This window comes from Hyperolius riggenbachi, chromosome 3, assembly GCF_040937935.1.
Source record: "Hyperolius riggenbachi isolate aHypRig1 chromosome 3, aHypRig1.pri, whole genome shotgun sequence".
Lineage (NCBI taxonomy): Eukaryota > Metazoa > Chordata > Amphibia > Anura > Hyperoliidae > Hyperolius > Hyperolius riggenbachi.
The window spans coordinates 439,589,025-439,608,693 of record NC_090648.1 but is presented as its reverse complement, the minus strand read 5'-3'; the positions used below and the strand labels follow the sequence as shown (position 1 = coordinate 439,608,693).

General features: G+C 48.1%; 1 protein-coding gene across 3 annotated transcripts in view; it reads right to left on the bottom strand.

Moving 5' to 3' along the window:
• Positions 1–19,043, bottom strand: part of RELL2 (RELT like 2) — a 76,233-nt gene extending 57,190 nt beyond the window's left edge. Inside the window, exon 1 of one of the 3 annotated variants that reach the window (XM_068277709.1) lies at positions 18,674–19,043. The gene's annotated coding sequence lies outside the window, so the exon portion shown is untranslated. Of the gene's footprint in view, positions 1–210; positions 294–8,772; positions 8,889–18,673 lie in introns of those variants that run through there. The other 2 variants (XM_068277710.1, XM_068277712.1) reach the window with 2 other exon arrangements.
• Between the last annotated feature and the right edge of the window lie 626 nt (positions 19,044–19,669).

Genomic DNA, 19,669 nt, shown 5'->3' with positions numbered 1-19,669 from the left:
AGGCTGGGTCATCAAGTGGTTAAACACACCTCGGGTTCTCTTTAAAGAGAAACTGTAACCAAGAATTGAACTTCATCCCAAACAGTAGCTGATACCCCTTTTCCCATGAGAAATCTATTTATTTTCTTTATTGTAAATCAGAGGAAAGGTTTTACATTGAGTAAATCATGTATACATAATTATTGTAAAAATTAAGCACTGTTTTATTACATTATTTTCACTGGAGTCCGTCCGTCTTTAACAGTTGTAGCTAATTTAGAGGTGTGCTCGCTACCGTGCGCGTCATCTGGAGCTTACTGCGCAGGACAAAAAAAACTACGTACTGAGCGGATCGTTCAGAAACAGCCTTATCAGTCTGCCTGAAAGACTGTACACACAGCCGGGGGCCCCAGGTCTCTCTCACTAACTGGGGCCCCCAAACCACCATGCGATACCCAGAGGGAAGTGTGAGAAAGCCCTGGACCTCTCACCTCCAGGGAACTCACCCCCACCGCCTCTAAACTGAATGCCAACTGCAACCAGGGCTGTGGAGTCGGTCCAAAAATCCACCGACTCCGACTCCGACTCCTCAGTTTAGGATTCCACCGACTCCGACTCCACGACTCCGACTCCTCTAATTTGCATATTACAATTTTGTTGATTAAAAGTATGTAACGTGAAATTCGTCTCTTAACTGCCAACGCTTAGGAATTTTACAAGACAACTGAAGTGAGAAGGATATGTAGACTACTATATTTATTCCCTTTAGACTAAAACTAGTCCTTGGTAAGAGTACTTGTAAAAGGTACAAACCGGAACAAAGAACATCTATCAGGCCCTAGGCAGTGTAAGTGTGGGTACATGTAAGAATGATGTGCAGGTACTCTGCAGGGGAATGAGGAGATTGTAAACAGACAACACCTCTGTGTTCAATGTGCACAGCATTCTCAGTGGATTCCCTGCAGCTCTGTGGGGAGTGCATATGTAGAGTATAGTACTACTGTGTAACAAAGTAAACCTGAGACAGATGAAATTAAAGTTTTATACATACCTGGGGCTTCCTCCAGCCGCCTTCAGGATAATCAGTCCCTCGTTGTCCTCCTCCGCCACCTGGATCTTCTGCTATGAGTCCAGGTACTTGAGCCAGTCAGGCGTAGTGCGCATGCACACACTCCGCCGCCAGGAGCATACTACACCTGTGCAGCACTATTGCGCAAGTGCAGAATGTTCCTGGCTGTGGGAGCGGCATGCGGCCGGACAGCGCTGACTGGCTGAATTACCAGGACTCATAGCAGAAGATCCGGGTGGTGGAGGACAGCGAGGGACTGATTAGCCTGAAGGGGGCTGGAGGAAGCCCCAGGTATGTATAAAACTTTACTTTTCATCCGTCTCAGTTACCCTTTAATTTGTAGTCACCAAACCAAATTTTAACAACATATCAAATTATTTGATTTCATCAGCAAAGGGAGTGCATACATTTGCATAAATCAGCATCAGTGCAGAATTATTTCCATCTCATTGACCATCTCTATTAGTGACATAGCTACACATCAGGCTTTATTCTTACAGCATAGATGTTATTTAGTATATATAAGAGATTCCTGTGTACACATCATATATACAGTCACAATCAGATATGTATATCTGACCTTAAAAATACGGGGACTGCTTTATTGAAGCAGCACAAGTAACTAATTTTGATTGGTTTATTTCATTTTTGTGGACTAAGCACAGCTATTACTGTATATATACTGTATATATACATTATTTTTAATGACTATTATCTGAGAAATAGAACATTTTATCATATTTTTAATTTTAATTACAGTTACAAATTCATTAGGAGTCGGAGTCGGAGTCGGTGCATTTTTTCCCGACTCCGACTCCAGGCACCCAAAATTGCCCGACTCCACGACTCCGACTCCACGACTCCGACTCCGACTCCACAGCCCTGACTGCAACAAACACAATTGCTAACTCCCAGCTAGAGCAATGTCCTGCCTCTATCTGGCCAGCAGACGCCAGTTAGCCAATCAGGTGTACTGTCATACACCCTTTGCCTGCTGTACCAAATCTAGCAGGAATTACATAAATTAGCATTCAGGTGGGAGGCTTCGGTTGGATGCAATCGTGGATTGCATCGTTTACAGGGACGCCCCGTGCAGGCACATCTCCCACACGGCCCCCTCCCTAACCACTCACCTGTCAACCGCATCCTGGAAGCTGCAAAAAAAAAAATTTAAACCACAAACACTGGTCCGCACGACAGCCGGGGGCCCCAGGTCTCTCTCACTAATTTAAATTAGCAAGCACTGCCCGCGGGAGAGGGGTTTAACGTAACCATGCTGCCGCTGTTAGACAATGTGCTCCACATCGCGTTCACGTCACTCCCGTGCTTCCTCCTTCTGAGCTGACGCGACCTGTGACGCGAATGGAGTCTAACAGCAGCAGCATGGGTAAGTTAACCCCCCTCTCCCGAGGACAGTGCTGGCTAATTTAAATTTCGATTTCTAGTAGCTACGAGTACGTAGCTACTCGGTAAGAGCAACCTTAGTTGGCGCGAAATAAATAAATAATAGCATCTGTGTGTAGTATTTGGACATTATTACACTTCAACAGTCAATTAAAGGACAACTGAAGTAAGAAGAATATGGAGGTGGCCATATTTATTTCCTTTTAGTTGCCTGGCAGCTCTGCTGATCTATTTGGCTGCAGTAGTGTCTGAATAACACCAGAAACAAGCACGCAGCTAATCTTGCTAATCTTGCACCTGACCTGCTGCATGCTTGTTCAGGGGCTATGGCTAAAAGAATTAGAGAGAGAGGATCAGCAGGGTTGCCAGGAAACTGATATTGCTTAAAAAAAATATGGCAGCTTCCATATCGCTCTCCCTACAGCTGTCCTTTAAAAACTTGTAATGATCACCAGCCTTTGTTTTTAGCAGAATTACAGGTTGTCCCCGGTTAACGATCGAGATAGGAACTGTATGTTCTTTCTTAGCCTGAATCTGTCTATAAGTTGAATCAGACCCTGCCATCTCTGTCCCCTGTACCTCCTCTATGCTCCCCTATGCCTCCATTGTCCCCCTCTGTGACATCTGTTTCCCTGTGCGTTCAGTGTCCCCCTCTCTCCCCCACTGTGTCACCACTGTCCCCAAGTGACCTCAGTGTACTGCAGCAAAATGTAAATTTACATATTTAAAAAAAAAATTCTTTAATTTTTTTTAAATCGATTTTCTCAAAAGAGGTCTTTTTGAAAAACCATTATAACTTCTAAAAACAAATTCCTGTTTTAAAATGGTGTGTCTGAATTCTAACCTTACACCAAAATAAACTCACCTTCTTCCTACTCACAGCTGCTAGAAAGACAACTGCAAAAAACTGGGGAAAGACCCCTAATTATCTGGAAGAAATGAAAGCTTGAATTAAAGTCTTCATGAGAAATGAGAAACTCACCCGTTTCTTGAAAAACACACAAAAAATGCAAACAATTTGAATTGATTTGGAGATTTCCCACATTAACCCTGCCATCTTTGCATTTGGCTTATTGATTTCTGAGCAACCTATAAACTAAGTTTATATATTGGTTCAAAACTGTAGAAGATGGTTTAAACAAGGACTCTAACTTCTTGTGCCGGTACGATGGGTTTTAAATGCCACAATTCTTTTAATTTTAATTTTTCTATCTTTTTATTCATTTTTGTGCCATATGCTGTGTAAGATGGAATTCACTGTCACTATTCATTTTATTTGCTTTCAGGTGCTGGCTTTAAATGCCACAATTCTCTTATGGCCCATACTCACAGGCTACAATTGTCGCCGCAACACGCGGCGCGCGCGTGTTGCGGCGACAGGTCGCCCGTGAGTATGGGCCGTCGCACAGGCGCGCACCCCGAACTGTCTCCCGTCGCTGATGTCGCCAGGCGATTGAAAGTTTCAATCGCCTGGCGACAGTCGCCGCTGCAACTGTCGCTAGTCCGTGTGAGTACGCGGACTAGCGACAGCAACCTCCATTGAGGTATACGGAGCTTCCGGCGGGGGGAGGAGGAACGTCGGCGGCAGCTTCCGTCGCACCGCTGGTCCCTCTTCCGCGTGTGTACGCGGAGGGACCTGGCGAGGAGCTGTCGCCGGCGGCCACACGCTCACGTGTGCTGGCGACAGGCCACTTTTGCAGCCCGTGAGTATGGGCCATTAAGCTTAGAATTAATGGTGCATGTAACCAGGCCAGTCACCATTTGAATTCGGAATTTACGATGTCTCCCCATCACCAGAGTCTGCTTTATGTCATGTTGAGGATTCTATTGATCTTATCAGTTTAGATAGGATGCCTGGGAAAGCCTCCTCAGTAACAGTTAAGGCATCTAATTACATTTATGTTTGCTAAAGAATGTTTCTCCTCTGTATGTCAGTGTATATAAGCTGTGTTTTTCAGTTTTGGTCAGGAACCAATCCGACGAAGGCTTTTTATAAGTCGAAAGCGCACTGTTTATCCATCTCTAAGTTAGCCAATAAATGGTATCATCCTAATTCAAAACTTCTTGATTTCTGAGAGCATAGGCTAAAGCAACCAAACACAGCAGATAGCTTCTGTGTGCCATCTACATTGATTGTAGGCAGCAGACTACTATTTTCCTCGGGAAACAGTGTTCTGATTGAAAATGTATGCAAGACGCCTATTTTCAATACTAGCTGACTGTGACTGGGAAGGTGTGTGTGTGTGTGTGTGTGTGTGTGTGTGTGTGTGTGTGTGTGTGTGTGTGTGTGTGTGTGTGTGTGTGTGTGTGTGTGTGTGTGTGTGTGTGTGTGTGTGTGTGTGTGTGTGTGTGTGTGTGTGTGTGTGTGTGTGTGTGTGTGTGTGTGTGTGTGTGTGTGTGTGTGTGTGTGTGTGTGTGTGTGTGTGTGTGTGTGTGTGTGTGTGTGTGGGGGGTGGGGGGGATACCATGATCTTTACAAAGATCATATTACTTTGAGATGAGTAGATGCGGTACCTGTAGTTTTGCATTAACGGAGAAAAAAAACACACCTGCACTTCATGTGCATTTTTAAAACACATGGGGGCTTATAGATGATGTCTCAGTCTTGGTGCATGGCTAATGATAATATGTACTATTCATAAATTATTAAAAACAATTAATCATGAAAACTGTAATAATGCTAAAAATAATTTTTGTAACCCATCTGAGCATGGCAAGGCTATTTGCAGACGCATTCTATTTCACTGAACGCACTTTAAGCAACAGTTCTTTGTGGTTAAAGTGAACAGTTTACCGCAGCTATTTTAGGACTCTAGCCATAAAATATTAAAGGAGAAGACCACCAAAAACGGCATTTTACTTGGGTTGTACATCAGCCAATCTATAGCAGATTTGGAATACACAATTCCACATTTATGGCTCGATTGGACAGAAGGCCGACAGGCAGTGGTTCACCGTCTGGGCAGCATTTGGCTCTTGGCTGGTGGAGGTGATGGTACATGCCAGCGTTTACATGGCAGCGCACCAATTTACTTCCATCTAGGAGGGCAGCTGAGGACCCACCAGTGGTGTCATCTAGCAGTTCTGATCCACAGTGAACATGTCTGCCGGAGAACTACACAATGAAAACATAGTTCAGCTATTCATCAGAACAAACCCTTAGAAATAAGCGAGACCTGTCTGGTAAGAGTACTGAATGCTGCACATGTGAACCTGAGGTAAGAGTGATATGGAGGCAGCCATATTTATTCTCCTGTTAAAGGGCATCCATGCGTCCGTGCGCTTCTCTCTTTTGTGTGCTCGTGGTCTAGAGCATCTTTGAGAACTGCAGAGTGCAGAAAGCTCCAGGTATAAAGAACAATCCAAGGTAAGAAGCAGGGCTGTGGAGTCGGAGTTGGAGAGTCGGAATCAGGGCAATTTTGGGCACCCGGAGTTGGAGTCCGAGTCGTTGATTTCTTAAACTGAGGAGTCGGATCATTTTTGTATAAAATCCACAGCCCTGTTAAGCATTAGACTAAGGAGTCGGAGTCTGAGCCATTTTGGGTACCCGGAGTCGGAGTTTCATAAACTGAGGAGTCGGAGTTGGAAGATCTTTGTACCGACTCCACAGCCCTGGTAAGGAGAATGCTTGGCACCCCCTCCTCCCCAATGGGCCAGACCATATACAAACCTCAATTTGGTGAAGGCTCATTTTATAGATTTAAATAGTCAAAAAGATTGCACTAGGCAACTGGTGCACGCCATCCACAGTTGTGTTCCGTGCATGCCAGCGAAATCGCAGGCGCGCGGCTGTGACCCCCCGCAACATGTGCATGACTTATGTGCCCACGTGGTCACGACAATCACATGGCCACACGCGCCCGTCTATAATGGCTGCCCGAAGCCCGCCCACAGCTGCGTGCCGGGGCATGCACTTCAGGCAGCTGACAGAGACACAAGGACACAGGAGGATAGTGGGGATTATCATATAGGTTAAAATCACTGCTCAGGTCTCTATAAAGATAAGGCCATTGTTTTTAAAGAAAGTCATGCAAATATTTGTTTCTCTGCTTACCTGACATATTCAAATAGAAGATGCAGGCAGCTGGCTGGAGAGCGTTTACAGCTTTTTTTTTGTTGTTGTTGTAAATATTATTACAGGTGTGCTTTGTATTGAATACCTAAACCAATGGCATTATATTGAGTTCTACACAATAGACTTTCATTACCCAAAGCCTCATTTGTGATTATTTTGGATGATGACCTGCTATGCATACAGCTGTCCCCAACATCAGCTCCTCTCACCACAGTGATCCACAAAGATCAGCGTCCAGCTGCCATTGCACTCCATGCCCTTCCCCTCTCCATAGGCCAGAGCAATGCTGCTCACATGGGAGCCACACAACATGGCAGTGCAAGGATCGTTAAAGGACCACTATTGCAAAAAATTGTAAAATTAAGAATACATATAATAGAACTACGGTATACATTTCTCCCAGATCAAACTGCACTAGAAATTAATTTTTTCCTATGTTGCTGTCACTTAGTAGTAGGTAGTAAAAATCTGACATTTTTTTTTACTAACCCTCTTCTCATGGGATATTCTCAGTATTACCTTTATTCTTTATAAAAACTCTCCCTGGAAAGGCTCTATACAACGATGTCAACCAGCTACCCCACTGGTTTGCATACTATTTTGCCAGTTGGACTGAGCATCTTCCATTCAGTAAGCGCTTCTATAAAGAAATAACCAAGAACACCCCCCCCCCCCATGAAGAGATGCACTAGTGCAAAAAGCCTAGCAGATCTGTCAGATTTTCACTATTTACTGTAAGTGACAGCAACATAGGAAAAGGGTAATTTACAGTGCATGTTACATACATTTATATGTAGCACTCTTTGAGATGAATGGCTAAATGGGCCTTTCAAGCGCCATTTAGCCGCTCATTTGCTGCAACAGAATGGGAGTGTTTGAGACCACAAGCACGTCAGCGGTTGACACCCGGTGCAGTTACTGCCCGATAAAAAGGGACTAGCTACCGCCTGCTCAGATACAGGTGCAGAGATCGCTGCAAGTGCTGAATGCTTGCAGCCTGCCGCAAGTGCCCTTCACATAAACCAGTGATCTGCAAACTTGGCTCTCCAGCTACTACAAGTCCCACAATGCATTTGCCTTTATGAATCATGACTGTGGCTGTCAGACTCCCGCAATGCATTGTGGGACTTGTAGTTCCTTACCAGCTGGAGAGCCAAGTTTGCAGATCACTGACATAAACAAAATCGACTGGCAAGCAGTTGCGTGTACTGATGTCAGCCATTTGTCTTAAAGCGGACCTGAACTCAGAACTTCCTTCTACTCTGAAAGATAAGCAACAGCATAATAACCTTTAAAGAAAAACATATCTTTGTTACAGCTGATACAGACCCTGCAATAAATCTGCAGCGTGTCTTCTTCCCGCTTTCATGGAAGCAGGAATAGGGTTAATATCCGGTGTTAAAACGAGCTGCTCTGACAGCTGAGAGAGCAAGTTACACTGGTGGTTAGTCACAGATGAGGGGGAATTAGACAGAATAAAGTCTCTAAACGCTTACAGGGTGCATTTCTCTGTTTTCCTTTTGTCCTGTGCAAGAATTCAGGTCTGTTTTGAAAAGCCCTCAATGAAAGGCTAAAGAAAAATGACTTCAGGTGAGAGGTTTCTTGCATAGGTAAATAGTTTTAGAATGTTGACCACCATTATTAACAATCTATAGACACAGACATAGATAAGACAGTAAAGCCTCCAGGATCAGTGATGTCCAGGAAGTTTGCTTGTTCCTCATCTAACTTATAAGCTCCCTTCCCCCTCCCTCCACATTCCAGTTATCCCAGAAGCATCCAGCACCCGGGAGGATATCATCACCTTTCACTGCATTCCTGTACGCACAGCAAGGGTTAACTAGCCTTACGACTATAGCCAAACAGGAAACAAAGGGAATCCCCTACTGCTAGGACAGCCAAAGCCCAATATCCATTAACAACTCAGATCAGGATCTGCTGCAGATGGATATGACTATGCTCCTTGAATTTTAATATTTTGCAACCTGACAGTGACACCACAGCCATCCCTTTATAAAAATAATCCATGTCCTTGAAACTTACAGTACAGAATGTGTGACCTTGAATGCAATATTCTGTATCATTCATACAGCCAGCTCAGTCATTCCCCCTCTCCCAGGTGCAGTTCTACAAGCTTCTGTCTTCTCAGCATAGATGCGTACAGAAATTGTGTGGCATTAATCACAATAACGTGTCTCCTGGCTGCACAGACCGGTCTACGAATACGGCTACCTCAGCTGCTTACCTGTGTACCTGGGCATCAGAAGAGATGCCAGCCTTCCTCACTGGTATCCTAGCAACCCAGCCTCTAGCACACTCCCAAGGACCAATTTGGGGAGATTCCACACAAACTCTACAGCAAATCCCATCTCTCCGGTCATAAAGCTGAAAGCAATAACTGAGCCAGCTGCAGGCCTGATAGCCACAACCCCTCCTCCTCCTCCTCTACCGCCTTCCTCATGATCCCATCTCTCCCAGTCTCCAAAAGATCATTTGACACCCATGGGAAACACAGATGATCTGTTTAGAGGCACTGGCTATCAGCTTTAGCCAAAATTAAATAAAGTGGCACAGTGCAGCTGTGTATAATGGGCTTATTGTGGCCCTCTATATGGCTTTAGACTATACACATACTGGTTAATGACTGACTTGCATTATTTAAGTTACTGGTGACACTGTGTGTTTTAGAAGGGTCATGCTATCGCAAAGCTGTCAGCAAACAGACCAGAGCAGCTGGGTCACTTCCAGGGAGACCTTTGGCTGCAGAGATATAGGCTCTGAGCAAGTGATGAGAGGGATGAGGGGGCACTTTGGGGACAGCTGTATTTCTACTTTTCTCACAAAGTTTTAAAGGATAAGCGAACTTACAAACATTCTAAATCAGCCCCAAACTGCCTATCTGCTCAATAATGCAGTCCTAAAGGCCCGTACCCACAACGCGATTTTTCCGATTATTTTTTCAACAACTGGAGATATTTTGAGTAACAAACAATTGTTTCCGCAATCTCGCAATGTGGGTACAGGCACACGAATGTCATTTAGAGGCGTGCAGCGATAACTACCGTCACGGCGGAACGGATCTTTAAAGGACTACTGTAGGGAAGTAGGGGGAAAAAGAGTTGAACTTACCCGGGGCTTCTAATGGTCCCCCCAAGGACGTCCTGTACATGCGCAGCCACTCACCGATGCTCCAGTCCCGGCTCCGGTTCACTTCTGGAATTTCCGACTTTAAAGTTGGAAAACCAATGTGCCTGCGGAGCCGTGTCCTCGCTCCTGCTGATGTCACCAGGAGCGTACTGATGTCACACAGACCGTACTGGGCTTGCGCAATACACTACTGGTGACATCAGCGGTAGCGAGGACACGGCTACACAGGCACAGTGGTTTTCCGACTTTAAAGTCGGAATTTCCAGAAGTGAAGCGGAGGCAGGACTGGAGCATCGGTGAGTGGCTGCGCATGTACAGGATGTCTGCGGGGGACCATTAGAAGCTCTGGGTAAGTTCAACTCTTTTTCCCCCTAACCCCCTACAGTAGTCCTTTAACCTGCTGGGCGGTCTGGACGAGCTCAGCTCGTCCAGTACCGCCGGAGCCTGCCGCTCAGGCCCTGCTGGGCCGATTTGGCTCAAATAAAAAGCAGCACACGCAGCCGGCACTTTGCCAGCCGCGTGTGCTGCCTGATCGCCGCCGCTCTGCGGCGATCCGCCGCGAGCAGCGGCGAAAGAGGGCCCCCCTAGCCGCCTGAGCCCAGCGTAGCCGGAACAAAAAGTTCCGGCCAGCGCTAAGGGCTGGATCGGAGGCGGCTGACGTCAGGACGTCGGCTGACGTCGATGACGTCACTCCGCTCGTCGCTATGGCGACGATGTAAGCAAAACAAGGAAGGCCGCTCATTGCGGCCTTCCTTGTTTATTCTGGGCGCCGGAGGCGATCGGAAGATCGCCTCCGGAGCGCCCTCTAGTGGGCTTTCATGCAGCCAACTTTCAGTTGGCTGCATGAAATAGTTTTTTTTTTATTAAAAAAAAACCCTCCCGCAGCCTGCCTGGCGATCTTAATAGAACGCCAGGCAGGTTAAGATCTCAGATGACTCAGTGCAAAGTACCGCGATCGTTTGACTTCCCGTCGTGTGTTCCCGCCGGCCGGAAGATGGATCGTGGAACACTCGTCATGAGGGGGACGTCGCTGGATCCATTTTCCTCTGTCGGGTGGCGAGTATTCAGCTTAATACTTCCTGAATTTTAAAGTGACTCTGAAGTGGTTCACCACCCCCTATCTGCTACCTACATCACTGCGCTGTGCATCATTATGCGCATGCACAGTGTATTCTCAATTAGTTCACCCCAAATTATTTAAATTGTAGGCCTCCTACACACCCCAAATTTTGAGGTATGGAAGAGACCCCAAGCTACCTCTGTGCCAATTTGCAGCCCCAAGCCTGACTTTTTCACAAGATAGGTTCATATGTAGTATCTCGAAAACCAGCAGTGTTGGGGGAGGGGGCGCAGTTTTGCACAGACAGTTTGGGGGGGGGGGCTCTCCATACCCTAAAAATTTGGGGAGTATATGAGGCGTAGCTGTATTTTTTGGAGATATAAGCATCTTAAAGTGACACTTAAGGCAGAAAAAAAAATTAGTTTTACTCACCTGGGGCTTCTACCAGCCCTCTGCAGCCATCCTGTGCCCTCGCAGTCTCGATCGGATCCTCCTGTCCCCCGCCGGCAGCTACTTTCGTTTTCGGCGACAGGCCCGACAGGTCTGGCCACGCGTCTGCTTCTACGCGTTCCTGTCTGCAATAGCGCCCTCTATCCTGCTATTGCGGATAGGAACGCGAAGAAGCAGACGCGCGGCCAGGCCTTTCGCCAAAAGCGAAAGTAGCTGCCGGCGGTGGACAGGAGGATCCAATCAAGACTGTGAGGGCACAGGATGGCTGCAGGGGGCTGGTAGAAGCCCCAGGTGAGTAAAACTCATATTTTTTTCTGCCTGAGTATGCCTTTAAGTTGATCTGCACTGCGCACTCGCGTGAGAAAACCAGGGTTGTGGAGTCGGAGTTGAGGAGTCTGAGCCATTTTGAGTACCTGGAGTCGGAGGTTTCATAAACTGAGGAGTCGGATAGTATTTGTACCAAATCCACAGCCCTGGTAAGTATAAGACTATGGAGTCGGAGTTGAGGACTCGGAGCCATTTTGGGTACCTGGGTTTCGGAGTTGGAGCCAGTGCTTTCATAAACTGAGGAGTCGGATGATTTTTGTACCGACTCCACAGACCTGGAGAAAACACGACGACGTAGCAGGAGAAAAAGGATCCCACTGCACATGTGCATGAAAAAACACGACTAGCAGCAAAAAGGGAAGGGCAGCAGAGTGTCATGACACTTGTTTCCTGCAAGACGTACACCAGCACTTGTGATGCCAGCATGCATCCAAGTTGCTCAACCGTGCAATGCGCAGCTAAATGGATTCAGGTGCACGCTTCAGAAAACTGAGGCATGCCGCCCAGAATCGCACCGCAGTGTGCTGTCACCCTAGCTAGTAGCATCGGGACCCTGTAAAAAGGGGGTCTGCAGCAGGCCCCTCTTGCTACCTATACTTGGGGCTACTTCAATCTGTCTACACTAGGGGGAACATCTGGCTACCTACATTAAGGGTGCCTCTTGTTATCTATACTGGAGGGGCTAATGCTTCCTACCTATACTGGGGAGGGGCACATCTGGCTATGGGGGAAGGGGAACTACTTCTGGCTACCTATCCCGGGGGTCCCTCTTTCTACCTTTACTAGGGAGGCTACCTGAACTGGGGAGGTAATCTGACTACCTAAACTGGGGAACAACGTCTAGCTACCTCCACTGGGGGCACATCTAGCTACCTATGCTGGGAGCTACTTTATATAGTACTGGAGGCCCCTGTGGCTACCCATACAGGGGGGCTACCTAAGGCTTCCTAATACTGATGGGTTCCTCTAGCTACCTATACCTCAGCATTCAAGTTAAATTGCCATGTTGGCACTTTGCAATATATAAGTGGGTTTTGAGTTGCAGTTTGGGCATTCGGTCTCTGAAAGGCTTGCTATCACAGGAATAGGAAGTGTTTTCCTGCCTGACTTCACCTTCCTCTGAGGCTGTGTACTACATAGCCTCGGAGGAAGCGCCACTTCAGGCCCGTTTCCACTAGTGCTGAATTCCGCACAAACCTGCAGCGTTTCCACAAAGGCCTGAGGGGAGGGAAAACGCCGCCTATTTTTTCCATGGCTTTGCTGAAATATGAATCTGGACTGCATGCTGCTGATTTCTGCAGCACGCAGCCAAATCACTATAGCCGTGAATTAGCGATTCTGGCTGTGGCAGCATAATAGGAGCCGCGGCCAAATCGGAAACGCCAGCAGACCCCTTTAGTGTGAAATGGCCATCAGGCTCTCACCAGTGTCTGCATTCACTGTATTTAACTATCTTTGAACACAGTATGTGACAGTTTTTTTTATTACAAAGTATTGCACATGCAAACTGAAAGACGTTTTCACTGCAGCCGTGCCAAGTGAAATCTCTCACTACCAATTCACTGATTTTTGCATCCAGTCACTTAGAGAACGCTGCATCACACACAGGGCTGTGGAGTCGGAGTCGAGGAGTCGGAGCAATTTTGTGTACCCGGAGTCGGAGATTTCACAAACTGAGGAGTCTGGAGTCGGATGATTTTGTACTAAATCCACAGCCCTGGTAAGTATTAGACTAAGGAGTCGGAGTCAAGGAGTCGGAGCCATTTTGGGTACCCGGAGTCAGAGTTGGAGTCGGAGGTTTCATAAACTGAGGAGTAAGAGTCGGAAGATTTTTGAACTGACTCCGCAGCCCTGATCACACACATATCGTGTACTATCTTCCAGTCAATAATTATTGCCAGTTTTGCTGTTATTGGAGTGCCGACCCTACGGTCTAGTTACACATTAGATCTTCCCTGGTTGTTTTGGCAGGAAAACGAAAATGTGTAAAGGTGTCTGGCAATGCCACTACTTTCCTTCCCTGCCATCCACCTGGAGGGATTGCCTTGTTCAATGTGGTTTGTTCCCTGCAGAAATTCCAAGGAAGTTCCCGCAGTGAAGAGTCACACATACATCTCTTAAAGGACAACTGTAGCGAGAGGTATGTGGAGGCTGCCATATTTATTTCCTTTAAAGAGTAACTGTTAGCCCCCAAAGTGAAATTTAAATCTGTACAGCAATGTTTTATTTAGTATTAAAGTGATCAAAAAAGCCAATGCGTTCTGCAAAAATCAATATAATTTTGCTACTATGTAGCCTTTTGCCCACGCTAACGACGCAAAGCCGCATATCAGATACTAATGACGAGCATGCAGATCATGCCTATGTTTGCCCGACCCCCCTCTCCCCCCCAGGACCAGGTGCCGATCTATTTGCACCACAAACGGCTGACCGCTCTGACACGGAGACAGAGCGGCAGCACTTCCAGCGGGAGCACCGCAGAGCAGCCGCCGCCGTGCATCTCTCACATGTGATTCTCTCACATGTGACTCGGCGGCGGCTGCTCTGCGGTGCTCCCGCTGGAAGTGCTGCCGCTCTGTCTCCGTGTCAGAGCGGTCAGCTGTTTGTGGTGCAAATAGATCGGCACCTGGTCCTGGGGGGGAGAGGGGGGTCGGGCAAACATAGGCATGCTCTGCATGCTCGTCATCAGTATCTGATATGCGGCTTTGCGTCATTAGCGTGGGCAAAAGGCTACATAGTAGCAAAATTATATTGATTTTTGCAGAACGCATTGGCTTTTTTGATCACTTTAATACTAAATAAAACATTGCTGTACAGATTTAAATTTCACTTTGGGGGCTAACAGTTACTCTTTAAGCAATACCAGTTGCCTGGCTGTCCTGCAGATCCTCAGCTCCTAATGCATTTAGCCATAGCCCCTGAACAAGCATGCAGCAGATCAGATGTTTCTGACATTATTGTCAGATCTGACAAGATTAGCTGCGTGCTGGTTCCTGGTGTTATTCAGACATTACTGCAGCCAAATAGATCAGCAGGGGTGCCAGGCAACTGGTATTGTTTAAAAGGAAAAATATGGCAGCCTCCATATTCTTCTCACTACAGTTGTCCTTTAAGTTCCCTCTCCACAGCCATGTAGTTTGGCCAGTTGACGAACAGTGTGCCTGTACAGCAATTACTACAAAACCACCAGCAATTGTTTTGGGTAACATGCCTAGATGGTGTTACCAGGCTTACCTTGGCAACATTTGCCATTGCCAGGGCACTGTTGGACCCTGGAGAGTCACAACGGTATAGATTTAGACTCATCTAGGCAAGAGATGCTGGGCACTGATCTGGGGGAAAGGTTGTCATGACTGATCTGGGAGGGGGATACACTGACCAAAGGGAGGGATACCATGCACTAAATTTAAGGAGAGGAGTACCGTGTACTAATCTACGTGAGGGGTGCCATGCACTGATCTAGAGAGAAGGGTGTCATGAACTGATCTAAGAAAGGGATGCCATGCACTGCTCTAGGGGAAGGTTGCCATGCACTGATCTAGGGGAAGGAATGGCATGGACTGCTCTAGGGGAGGGATACCATGCGCTGATCTATGGGAGGGATGCCATGCACTGATCTAGGGGAGGGATACCATGCACTGATCTATGGGAGGGATGCCATGCACTGATCTAGGGGAGGGATACCATGCACTGATCTATGGGAGGGATGCCATGCACTGATCTAGGGGAAGGAATGGCATGGACTGCTCTAGGGGAGGGATGCCATGCACTGCTCTAGAGGAGGGATGCCATGCACTGATCTGTGGGAGGGATGCCATGCACTGATCTATGGGAGGGATGCCATGCACTGATCTAGGGGAAGGAATGGCATGGACTGCTCTAGTGGGAGAGATGCCATGCACTGATCTACGGGAGGGATGCCATGCACTGATCTACGGGAGGGGTGCCATGCACTGATCTATGGGAGGGATGCCATGCACTGATCTACGGAAGGGGTGCCATGCACTGATCTACGGGAGGGATGCCATGCACTGATCTACGGGAGGGGTGCCATGCACTGATCTACAGGAGGGGTGCCATGCACTGATCTACAGGAGGGGTGCCATGCACTGCTCTATGGGAGGGTTGTCATGCACTGATCCGCAGGATGGGTGCCACGCACTGATCTATGCGAGCGGTGCCATGCACTGATCTATGGGAGCGGTGAGATGCACTGATCTATGGGAGGGATGCCATGCACTGATCTATGGGAGCGGTGCGATGCACTGATGAAGGGGGACAGGTGCCATACACTGATCAAGGGGGGCAGGTACCATGCACTGATCTACGGGAGGGGTGCCATGCACTGATCTACGGGAGGGGTGCCATGCAATGACCTACGGGAAGGGTGTCATTCACTGATCTAGGCGGAGGTGTGCCATGCACTGATCTACAGGAGGGATGCGATGCAATGACATAGGGGAAGGTGTGCCATGCACTGATCTACAGGGGGTGCTACTGATCTAGAGGAGGGATGCCATGCACTGACTGGGGACCCTTCACTGAACTGCTAAGGTGGGGTGCCATGCACTGACTAGGGTTGCCAGGTGTCCGGTTTTACACCGGACAGTCCGGTTTTTGGCCCCTGTGTCCGGTGTAAAAAAACATGCTAAACCGGACAATTAAGTTGTCCGGTTTTAGCGCCCCCCGCAGCGCAGGAGGAGAACAGCGCAGCAGAGAGAGAGCTGGGAGCAGCGGTGGAGAAGGGGGGCAATCTCCCCCCCCTTCCCTCACCTTAGGGTGCTCTCTCTCCCCCGCTGTCTCCTCCAATATGAAGTGCAAGCTGGCGGGTGGCTGCGGGCGGAACTTACCTCTGTGTCGCTCCAGCGCCGGAAGTTCGGGTCCCGCAGCCGCTGAGAGAGATTTGACTCAAAAAAGATCCGGATCAAAGATCCGAATCATTCATGAGCCGGACAACACTATCAGTCTGAATAGTGTTGTCCGGCTCATGAATGTTTCGGATCTTTGATCCGGATCTTTTTTGAGTCAAATCTCTCTCAGCGGCTGCGGGACCCGAACTTCCGGCGCCTGCGACCGAGGTAAGTTCCGCCCGCCACCCGCCAGCCTGCTGCACATGATGGAGGAGACAGCAGGGGAGAGAGACAGCACCCTAAGGTAAGGGAAGGCAAGGGGGGGGGGAGATTGCCCCCCTTCTCCACCGCTGCTCCCAGCTCTCTCTCTGCACTGTTCTTCTCCTGCGGGGGGGGGGGGGGGTGGGGGGCACCTGGCTACCTATTCTGGGCACATATAGCCCCTGGCTACCTATTCCGGGCACATATACCCCCTGGCTACCTATTCTGGGCACAAATAGCCCCTGGCTACCTATTCTGGGCACATATAGCCCCTGGCTACCTATTCTCTTGGCACATATAGCCCCTGGCTACCTATTCTGGGCACATATAGCCCCTGGCTACCTATTCTGGGCACATATAGCCCCTGGCTACCTATTCCGGGCACATATAGCCCCTGGCTACCTATTCCGGGCACATATACCCCCTGGCTACCTATTCCGGGCACATATAGCCCCTGGCTACCTATTCTGGGCACATATAGCCCCTGGCTACCTATTCTGGGCACATATAGCCCCTGGCTACCTATTCTGGGCACATATAGCCCCTGGCTACCTATTCTGGGCACATATAGCCCCTGGCTACCTATTCTGGGCACATATAGCCCCTGGCTACCTATTCTGGGCACATATAGCCCCTGGCTACCTATTCTGGGCACATATAGCCCCTGGCTACCTATTCTGGGCACATATAGCCCCTGGCTACCTATTCCGGGCACATATAGCCCCTGGCTACCTATTCCGGGCACATATAGCCCCTGGCTACCTATTCCGGGCACATATAGCCCCTGGCTACCTATTCCGGGCACATATAGCCCCTGGCTACCTATTCTGGGCACATATAGCCCCTGGCTACCTATTCTGGGCACATATAGCCCCTGGCTACCTATTCTGGGCACATATAGCCCCTGGCTACCTATTCTGGGCACATATAGCCCCTGGCTACCTATTCTGGGCACATATAGCTCCTGGCTACCTATTCTGGGCACATATACCCCCTGGCTACCTATTCTGGGCACATATACCCCCTGGCTACATATACTGGGACATTTACACCCCTGCCTACATATACTGGGACATATATACCCCCTGGCTACATATACTGGGCACATATATCCCTGGCTACATATACTGGGAACACTGGCTGTTTGTCATTATGTGCATTTAGTGGTGAAAAGCTGTCTCTTTTGTGCATTTACTGGTGAAAAGCTGTCTCTTATTATGTGCATTTACTGGTGAAAAGCTGTGTCTTATTATGTGCATTTACTGGTGAAAAGCTGTGTCTTATTATGTGCATTTACTGGGGAAAAGCTGTCTCTTGTGCATTTACTGGGGAAAAGCTGTCTCTTATTATGTGCATTTACTGGCGAAAAGGTGTCTCTTATAATGTGCATTTACTGGTGAAAAGCTGTCTCTTATGTGCAGTTACTGGTGAAAAACTGTCTCTTATGTGCACTGGACCAGTACTACTGGTGAGGACAGTTAGTGACATGGCTATGTACTCTGTAATGTGCTGCAGAAGATGTCAGTGCGATATAAATACTATAAATTTTTTTTAAAAAAAAGCCCATTGCTTAGCCCCACTCTACATAAAAGTGCGCTTCTGACTCCGCCCCTAACTCCACCCCTAGTCCGGTTTTCTCCATCAGCCGACCTGGCAACCCTAGCACTGACCTGGGGAGGGGAGCGGCATCATACACTGCTTTAGAGGAGGGATGCCATGCACTGACTGGGGACCCTTCACTGAACTGCTAAAGAGGGGTGCCATGCACTGATCTAGGGGAGGAGTGTCAAGCACTGGGGAAGGTTTGAGGGGGTCCCATGTAACTGATCTAGAGGGAGTGTACCACGTGCTACAACCTGCACTGGTCTAGTACAGTGATGATGATACTACGCAATGATCTACGTTGTAATGCATTAATCTATAAAAGTGAGGGAATTTAAGCACATATACTCAGACGGAGATCTTGTTATATTACGCCCTCGCGTAGCAATGCCCAGGCTGGCAGCAGTACGTCTCGTATAGGTGGGCAGAGGGGCACGGCTGGCACTCACCAGGTCAGATGCGCTGCAGACGAGGCTGATGCTGGATCTGTATGTTGATCCGCTCCTTCTATGGAGGTTTCCTGCTGCAGAGGCTCCACGAGCTGAACAGGCATCAGAGATGAAACTAAAGGAAATATTTTCTTTAAAAACCCCAGGAAATGTCTTCCAGCCATGTCCAGGGACTCGCAGGCTCACATTACACTTCCAAAGTCACCATCCTCCTATCCTCAGAACTAACACGCCCAGTGTATGCAGTCACCGCGGTCCCCTCTGCACCTGCTGCTGGGGGGCGTCCTATGCAAATTGCAAAGCTCTGTCCTTTCTGGCAACCCGCGGTGGGCTCACTGTAACCTCTAACTAGCGGGAAATTGCAAAAAGAGCTCCCTCACACAAGGCATTTATTTCATTGTACAAAACCACAGAGATCACAGGCGACATCTAGTGGCTGTTTTACAGAATACAATTCTTACGATGGAGCTGGCAACACGTGACGATGCTCTTGAGGTTCTGTACTGTCTCTGCAGTAGGTAGATTTAAAGGGAACCTGGTGAACATAAAAAAAGGAGTTTAATTTACCTGGAGCTTCTTCCAGTCCCCTGCAGCCACCCTGTGCTGCTGATCTCTTTGGCTGCAGTCTGAAACACACACCTAAAACAAGCATGAAGCTAATCTTGTTGCTTGTGGGTCTGTGGCTAGAAATATTAGTGATAGAAGATCAGCAGGAAGCTAGGCAACTGGTTTTGTCTAAAAGTAAATAAATATGGCAGCCTCCATATCCCTCAGCCAAGGATGGCCACTGTGCCAATGTCATACATTAACTGTGCGCATACTCGATCATACTGCTGAAGCCAGAAGCGTCCTGCTCATGTGCAGTACTTGAAGATATCCTACTGTGCGTGCGCAGGACGATTCCAGTGATGGGAGCATGATCGAGGATGTGCACAGCCAGGGAGACACAGGCACAGTGGCCATCAACTTGCCCAGTATCTGCAAACGAAACTCAGT